A 9834-nucleotide genomic window follows, 5' to 3' on the forward strand; every position below is an offset into this window, starting at 1 on the left:
GGGGGCGGATTTGACGGCGGCGATCCGCGGTGGCCGAGGAGGGGAACGGCGAAGCTGGCAGCATCCAGGGCTTCCGGAGGGCCGTGGATCGGTGGGGAGGAAGAGGGGGTCGAGGCGGAGCCTTTGAGCGCATCGGCGAGGCTAGGGGGTGGCGGTGGCCGCGAGGGAGCTCGTCGGTGGCGGCGGCTCCGTTCGGGCGAGTGAGGGAGAGAGGAAGCAGAGGAGGGGGGAGAGTTCGGGAGAGTGAGGGAGTTCCAGGGGGTGGCGTGGCACGCATGGAGGCGTCCGGGGTGTCGAGGTGGAGCGGCAAGCAGGAGGTGGCCGGGGCGTGCGCCGGCGTGCGTCGGCCACGCGCCTGTGCCTACTGGCGCGAGGAGGAAGGCGACAGGGGGGGGGAAGTGGAGATGGGCTGGGCCGCACAGGAGCTGGGCCGGCTGGCTACCGGGTGAGCGCCAGATAAGTCCTTCTCTCTCTCTTTCATTTCTATTTAATTCTGTTTTCTATTTTCTGTAGTTTGTTTTGATTTAGTTTTAGACACTAAACCATTTTATAAAATCCTGGAAATAGTTATGTGGCTAGGACTAAAATATACCAAACCACATAAAATGTTCCAGTAATTATTGGACATATATTATTTATATATCAAATATATATCCAATGCAAATAGCTATTTATTTAATTCAAAGGCCCAAAATAATTAACTCTGAGATACCAAAAATATTGTTTTGAGTTTTACCTCTTTGCAATATTTTCAGAGACTAAGAGGAACATTTTCTTGGACTTCTTTGAGGAGATTTTAATGTTGATCATTTTTAGAAGGTTTCTGAGGCTTTGAAAATTCCTCAATTCAAATTTCATTTGAATTAAAACATGATACTCACATGAGGTCTAGCCTAGTGCATAACAGGACCAGGGATGTGACACCAAATTTTCCAAAATGCCCCTGGATTCTATTTTGGTGGTCCAGCAACTTTTATCTTGCCTTATTTAATTTCTAAAAATACCTAGTCACTTCCAAATGCCTTGAAACATTTTGTGGCAGTTTCATAATGCACAAAGTATTTATGTGGCCTAGTACCACATCGATCAAAAGTGTTTTTGCAGCCCTAATTATTTCTAGACAACTTCTGTTAATAAAGAAAAGAAAAACACCCCCCCCCCTTCACTGGGCCAACCGTGGCCCAGCTGCCCAGCCCAACTGGGCATCCAGGCCACCAGGCCGGCCCACCTCTCCCTCCTTATCCCCACCCCGACCAGAACCCTAGCCCGTAACCCCCCACTCCTTCCCCTGATCCCTCTCGTCTCCCCATCCCGCCCCCGAGTGGATCTGGATCAGGAGCGGGCACTCCCGCGCCTCCCATCGCCGCCGTGCTCCGCCACTAACGCCGCCGCTCGGACCCCCCCCCCCCCATGCCGGACTGCCTCCTCGACCCCGCCCCGCCTCTCCAGCGCCGACGCCTGCCTCTCCGTCTCCTCCCGCGCGGTGCCTCCCCCTCGACATGGACTGGATCGACGGCTCGACCCCGCGGCACCCCGAGCCCTGACGTCGTGCCGTCGCTGCTCACCACCACCTCGTCGGCGTCCCCTCGTCTTCGTCCTCCTCCCCATCGGACGCCCCCACGCCTCAATGCCCCCTTGCAAAACAACACCGATGAGAACCCCAGTCGTCCTTCCCTTCCCCTGTCCGTCGCGGTGCCTCGCAAGCCCCCTAGACGTGCGCCCGCCTCCTCGTTGCTGCTACCTCCGCTCGTGCCCGACCACTGCCGACCGCCGTTGTACACGCCCGCTACCCCGTTGTCGAGTTGCTCCACCGGCCCTACCAAAGCCCACTTCCAGCCGCCGCCCCAGCCACCTCCGGCTATCGCCGCGCCGGCGCCCTGGCATTTTCCCTCGCACGTGTCCTGTTTGGGCGGGCGACCATGCCCCCTGCGCCCATTAGACCGCTCCAGTGGCCTTTGTACCACTGGTAGCTGGGGCTATATCTGGCCATGAGCCGGGCCGGGCCGGGCTTGGGCCGGGCCTGAAAAAGCCCACGGCAAAAAATTGAGGCCCAGGCCCTCCCAGGCCCTATCACTGGGCCTACTTTTCAAGCACAAGCCCGGCCCATCTGGTAAAAAGCCCTAGAAAGCCCTTAGGGCTTAGGGCCGTGGGCCGGGCCTCTTCCTTAAAATGCCAATATGCCAAGCCCAAGCCCGTCCAGGCCCTACTTGTGGGCTCAAAACTCAGGCCCAAGCCCGGCCCATGGGCAAGCCCATCAGGCCTAGGCCCTGGATTTTAGGGCCAGGCTTGGGTGGGCCGACAGGGCCGGGCCTGAGATGGCCAGGACTAGCTGGGGCCCTCCCGTGTAAAAAAAATGTGCGTCAAAAAAGAATAAAAATAACAAATAACTTAATCAATAGGTTAATTAATTAACTTAAACCTAATTAGTCTAATGAATTTGTTAGTTAGTTAAAATAGCCTATAACTCAAACGTTGACTGGTCAACCGGGACCCCCTGGCCCACCTGTCAACCACTGGTACACTTCTGTGTACACTGTGCTGGGTGCGCCTAGCATTTTAGCTTTTATTTTCGAATTAAAATTAATTTCAGAATAGTACTAAAACTTCTAAAATTCATAGAAAATTAATCGTAGCTCGGATGAAAATGTTTTCTACATGGAAGTTGCTCAGAACGACGAGACGAATATGAACACGCGGTCCGTTCACCCGCCACACGTCCCTAGCATAGCAAATGTTAAACTTTTCCCCTTCGATTCATTTGTCTCACAAACGTCCGAAACCGGGAAAACTTTCCGGGATGTTTTCCCCCTTCGCCAGTATCGCCTAGCACTGCGTTAGAACACCTCTAGCCTCTCTTATTGTCATGTTATGCATATGTTTGCGTGTATTTACTGTTTCTTCCCCCTCTTCTTCTCCGATAGACTTCGAGACCACTGCTGATGCCCCTGTGATCGACTACGTCACCGACGACCCTCCTTCTTGTCTGAGCAACCAGGCAAGCCCCCCCTTTGATCATCCCGATATCGCCCATTCTATACTCTCATGCTTGCATTAGATTTTGCTACTGTTATTGTTTGCTCCTATTTTGATGCATAGCTTGCTTTTGTACCTGCTATTGTTACCTACCTGCTTATCCTAAATTGCTTAGTATAGGTTGGTTAGTGATCCATCAGTGACCCCCAGTACTTGTCCTTGTTGCCCCTGCTTCATCATCGACGACTCGATCAACATGATCAACGACCAGAGCCTGACACCTCACATCACATCACGCCCCTTTAGTTGCTCACGACTCTGCAGAGCTACTATCGAGTGCCGAGGGTGATCCCTCATAATGCACTCCTGATGATAATTATGTGGTGTAGCTATTCGGTCGTGGTCATCGAGGGTGATTTCCTCTTTCACCATTCCTGATACTGCTCGGTCGTTCAACATCTCAAGTGTGAACCTCGAGGGTGGTCCCTCTTACATTCACCTTGATGATTACATTGAGTGGAATCCTCCGGGGGTGATTCCTCGGGTTTTCCCCTTGATGTTTGGACACACAGTTACCATGACTTTACTTGAGACCTTGGTGAAAGTCGGGCAGGCCCAGAGAGCGCCCGCAAGATAATGACGTGGCATGGCCGGGCATTCTAGGCCCTTGTCGTAAGTCCCCGAGACGGGGCGACGGGGTCACTTTCGATCGTGAGTCTCTGCTCGTCTCCGCAAGCTAATAATACACTATGGTTTGGGTATTTGTTCTGAGTTGGCCTCTGGCCTTTACGCACCAACCACCACATGAGAATAGTTATGGGCCTCGACGTTGCATTATCAGCCGAAGCTTTGTCAGACGTCCAGTTCAGCAGTGCAGCACGGCTGGGCCGACACCATCCATGTAGAGGTGGAGCCTGGACCCGCCCTGCGCGCAACGACCCGGAGTGCAACGGGCGATGGGCCCAGACCCTGGAGTGCTTAGGAGGTAGACCGGCGGGGACCTCTCTGCTGAGCCTAGGTAGGGCTGCGACGTGTTGATCTTCCGAGGCCGGGCATTGACCCCAGAAAGGTGTGTCCGGCCAGAGTGATCGAGCGTGTTGGAAAACGTGGTGCACCCCTACAGGGAAGATTATCTATTAGTAGCCGTGTCCACGGTAACGGACGTTCAGACTTATATCCTGATCTTATACAACTATAAATGGATACTTGAGATATGTGGCTCCGGGATTGCTTTCTCGCAGGGAGTCGAGGAAGGATCTCTGGGCTTTAGTGCTACAACATGTTTGTTAATTATAAACTGCTATTCTTTACTCTTCTACATGCTGCAAGATGCTCGGAGCTGCATGAAGATGCTAGTCTTCGATAGGCTAGGCCTTCCCCATCTATTCTGGCATTCTGCAATTCAGTTCACAGATATAGCCTTCCATTTGATACCAATGCATACTTAGTATAGATCTGATGCTTGCGAGTACTTTGAATGAGTACTCACGGTTGCTTTGCTACCCCCTTTTCCCCCTTCTTTCTTCTTTCCGGTTGATGCAACCAGATGGTGGATCCCTGGGGCCAGATGCCACCACCGACGGATACTGCTACGTGGAGACCGCCGAAGACCAGGAGTAGTTAGGAGGTCCTAGGCAGGAGGCCTTGCCTCTTCGATCGTTATTGCTTCTGTGCTAGCCTTCTTAAGGCATCCTTGTTTAACTTATGTATGTACTCAGATATTGTTGCTTCCGCTGACTCTTGTGTATCGAGCTATGTATTCGAGCCCTCGAGGCTCCTGGCTTGTAATATAAAGCTTGTATTATTTTATTTGTGTTTAGAGTTGTGTTGTGATATCTTCCCGTAAGTCTCTGATCTTGATCGTACACATTTGCGTGTATGATTAGTGTACGATTGAATCGGGGACGTCACAGTATGCCACAACCCACGAGTCCCTCCTCGTGCTATTATAGTTAACTATCTATAATGTACTATTTTTTTGTTGCCATTTTTAAGGATCCGCTCCCTGATTATGAAATCTTTTGATCTTTGGTCTCATTGCCACATACTTTACACGTTTTTTGGATAAGTATATCTCGTTGCTTACTGCTCTGTGCTAGCATCAACAATCACCAAAATTAGTACTCCCTCTATAAACTAATATAAGAGTGTTTAGATTACTAAAGTAGTGATCTAAACGCTCTTATATTAGTTTACAGAGGAGTATAAAGAGATAACTTCCAATCCGATGGCATCAACAATCTAGTACTTCCTGCTAATGCCTAGTGTTAATCTGTTAAGTGTGATGCTTCTATCACAAATCCTTTCAGGCTGGAATAGTTAAGTGTGATTCCTAATGATAATTTGCCAATCCTTTCAGGCTGGAATAATTAAAATCCATCAAACCTCTGTATGTTGGAGTTAGTGCTGTGCTGTGGAATCCACGAAGGCCACGAGCATGACCGACGAAGAGGCAAATCTGATCACATTCTTCTAATACTGCAAACCCATATAGCACCATGAATGACAGAGTGTTTCAGGTAAATTTGATGGAGACAAAACTCAACTTTGTACTTTCCTCGTGCATGCATATAGCACTCTCATAATCTATATATTATGCTTGATTTTTTTTCTAGCCTGGCCGCAACCCCCATTTTTATTAGCTTTTGGTAAACGAAAGTAATATCTCAAGATCTATTATCCTTGATTACTTACCTGCTAATTCTCTCAAGCAGGACAACCAGAAGTATGGTAGCAGCGGTCACCGCTGGTTCCTCTTAGGTTTGCAGGAGGGCGCTCCGCAAAATCCCGCAAAACAGCCAGCTAGCACACAGCTAGTACAAATTGATGTGACGTAGTTTAATTTTTCTATAACTGACTTTTTTAGCTTTGAATAGGAAGCGGGCCGGATTCGGGCGCCGCCTTGCACCCCTAGTTCCTCTTGAGATGAGGTTACGTCGACCCAACCTACGGGCTGTGAGCTCGGTTAGGAAAAATCTTTTAGTTTACGTTCCTCATTTATCCAACCAACGGCCCTTCAACAAATATATTTCCTCCAAGCTCTCGAGGTGATTGGTCTATTTGGAAGGTATGCTCTGTTTAATTTTATTCCAGAAACTATGCTCAAAACAAACGAGCAAAGTACTTAAGCTAGCCAAACCTCTGTTCTGCTTCATAAGTGATACGTGAATTGCTTTGGTGACACTACTTAATCTGAGGCAGAGGGAAAAAAAGGCTTCCATCTTCTCCCCTCTCTGTATTTGCCAAGGAAATTGGTTATCACACTAACACTGATTCCGTGTCTGTCAGGAATCAAGTGATGGATGACGTCAGCTGCAGCACCGTTTTGTTCTTAAGGAAACGAGAGTAAGCAGATAACCACTCGTTCGGCTGCTCACTAATTTATGGATACCCTCTTGTGTGTATAGAGTACTTCTTTGGTATTCCGAAAATTATCTTGATTTGAACTCTCATAATCTACTCCCTTCGTTCCTAAATATTTGTCTTTCTAGAGATTTTAAACGGCTACCACATACGGATGTATATAGACATATTTTAGAGTGTAGATTCATTCATTTTGCTTCGTATGTAGCCACTTGTTAAAATATCTAGAAAGACAAATATTTTGGAACGGAGGGAGTATGATGTAGGGTGGAACCCTATGTGGACGATCTTTCACGTTTGGAGTGGATCCTACGGGAAAACACGAAGAACGCGCGGAAGAACACGAGGAAATCACGGGAGGAACGAGGGAAAACACTCAACCAACAAGGAATCGGTCACACAAGTGCTAGATCAAAGAACACAAAGAGATACATGAGATCCAAAGTCAACAAAGGTAAGGATACAAAGGTAACCGATCTTCTCCGTGAGGAGGTCTTGAATCCACAAGGGGATCTTCCCACGAGGGGGTCTTGAATCCGATAGGATCTTCTCCGAGGAGGCCGCGATCTCTCACGAGGAGGAGATCCGATGGATGAGCGAAGCTCTATCTCTAACTTGAGCTAAATCAACGCTAACCCTAACTAGGAGGAGGTGGAGGAGTATATATAGTTATGGGCCACGAAGGGGTAAGTGAAGGGGTACATGGGCTGCGGCCCAACACATGGCAGCGCACAGGCGCCGGTCGTCCGACGGGTACCGGACGTCCGGTGGCTCGCGAGGGTCCGGACGTCCGGTACTTGTCGGACGTCCGGCGATTTGGCTCGGGTGTGGATTTGTCGGATTTCCGGACGTTGTCGGTCGTCCGGTGGCTGATGGTCGTCGGACGTCCGGCCTTGGTCGGTCGTCCGGAGCCTGGGAGTCGTCAGACGTCCGGTCCTGGTCGGACGTCCGGCCGCTGTAGCTTCGGGCAGCTTCTTCTCTTGGTCCTTGTACTTGGTGTCCTCGTCGTCTTGTCCATGGTCTTCCTCCTTGTTCCTGGTCATGCATAGCACATATATTTGAGGTAGTAACCATGTCTCACATGTGGGAAGTGAAGGTTCGGAGAGGAGCGAGTTCACTTTGTGTCCAATGGCGTTTGTTTGAGGTCTCGTCATATGTCCACTTGGGGTTTGGAGAGTAGTCGGAGTGTACATGGGGATGAACGTGGGATGCTCCACATCATCTCCCCCCCCCCTTGGGAAAGATCCGACCTCGGATCGTGATCCTCATCACCATGGAAACGGTTGTCGTAGACGGACTTGTAATTGGACGAAGTTGAAGACATGGCGCCATCCGAGTAGTCCAAGGTGTCGCCGGAGTGATAGACATGCAAAAAGAGCAAACACAAGCAACACTCGGAAATACAATGGTTAGCGCACACAAAGTGTCCATCATGTAAGAATGAGTCCATGCGGCAAGATTGGTCGTGACAAAACGCATGAAGCTTATCAAGATGATCTAGAATGAGATGCAAAGCATTCATGGGAGGAAATGCAATCATTGTGCACACAAATGTGTTGTAAATATGATCAATGCAACCACGGTGCAAAATGATGTCATAGTGAGACGGTTTGTCAATAGCATGAATATAGCAATGGATGCTCAATATGTGTATGTTATCATGCAATTGATGATGGACAATATGATCATGATGTATGAATATGCCATCAAGGAAGATCACAACAAATTTGCTAAGGAAACGCACAAGCTCATATATCATGGATGACATGGAAATAGATGCAACAAGGCAATCATAATGTGAGTCAATCCATGCATAGGGTGCAAACTTGTGGTGAGTATGATAAGTCCATCGAGCATGACATGTATGAGCACAATCAACAAATATGGAGGTGTTGGTGTACTAAAGCTCGATGTCGAGGCATGAGTGGAGTTCCGAAGATGCATCCAATAAGTGCGAGCGCTCCTCAATGTGAAGGTCCATGTAGCCAATCTCCAATGTCGCTCCTCCGTTCAAGAGATGTATCATGTAGACAACAAGAAGGAAACAACAATGAAAGAGTGACCCATCCAATATGCGTATTTGAGGATGTCTCAAAAAGAAGGAGTTCACCTCAAGAAAGTTCCCAAAGATGTTGGAGTTGTACATCATGTATGCCTTCACATAACCAATATGTCGCATAACGGCACCGCCTTGTGAATCCTCCAAAATGAAAGAACATGACAAACACTTGGAAAAACAAATGAGGTTAGCGGACATGCAAAACCTATCATTCGAGTGGTAATATACCCAACAAGTGTATGCATCATGCTCATCATAAGAAAGTAAAAGGGAGCATTTCATAGTATGCAGGCATATGATGTAAGAACAACCAAATACAAGAGGCTCAATCAAACAATCATGCATCACAAGTAAAGTGTCCAAGTCTCCAAGATCAATAAGCATAGCAAGTTGCACTCAATAAAAGGTGATATGAGAGATGCAACTAATGGAGACAAGAGGCAATGATCATGAAAAATCAAGTGAGAGGCATCAACATCTATGTCATCAAGCCAAGAAAGCGAGTAAGAGTGGAACATGGGTGATGCAACATAGCAAGCAATCATAGCGATCAAGTCAAGCATGCTAGTAGTGCGAAGATGTAACATACTAGAAGAAATCATGGCAAGCATGTTATGTGTGCAAATAGTGGGCATGAATAATTCACATGTCATAGCACAAGCATGAAAGCAAGATATGAGGAAAGTAGGTTCATGGTGTTGGCAAGAAGTCCTATGTGAATAGCAATGTAACATCATGACTCTCCCAACACAAGAATCAACAATAGTATGAGGCACATGATAAACATGGCAATAGCAACAGTGATCTCCACCAAGCATGCAAATACACATAGAAGTATCATAATGGTGAATCATGGGTAGATGCAAGCAAGGGTCACAATTGCATGGCAAATGCATAGAAGCAAGTATAACATGCAAAGTGAACACGGAAAAATGAGCATAAGGTGACAAGTGGTAAATAGCCCATAGCCGTGTGAGAGCCAAATAGCAGAGACACTACACCACAACATGGATGTAATGGCATACAATCTGCCGGGAGAAAGCACTTAAGAGGGTAGATAAACTACCGGGATGCTGGTTCTCCCGGCAGATAGAACTACCACAAGAACGGCTGTCGGGGATTACTTCTCCCGGCAGATAAACTATTCCCAGCAGTTTATCTGCCCGGACCCATGAATAAGCCGGCAGTTCATTTTCTCCCGGCGGATTGGCCATGGCATCAGAATGAACACTTACCGGCAGTGAAGGCAGCTTCACTGCCGGCAAAAACATGTTCACCAGACAGTTAATATGCCCCACGCTGTGTTTCACTAGCAAGCCGTTCTAGGCAATATATACCTGATTTATTATCCATTCATCGAGCAACATATACCTGATTTAATATCCATTCATTCTCCTCGGGCAATCAGGAAAGACCACAGAACTTGCACATACATACAC

This window comes from Triticum aestivum, chromosome 7B, assembly GCF_018294505.1.
Source record: "Triticum aestivum cultivar Chinese Spring chromosome 7B, IWGSC CS RefSeq v2.1, whole genome shotgun sequence".
In the NCBI taxonomy this organism is placed as follows: Eukaryota; Viridiplantae; Streptophyta; class Magnoliopsida; order Poales; family Poaceae; genus Triticum; species Triticum aestivum.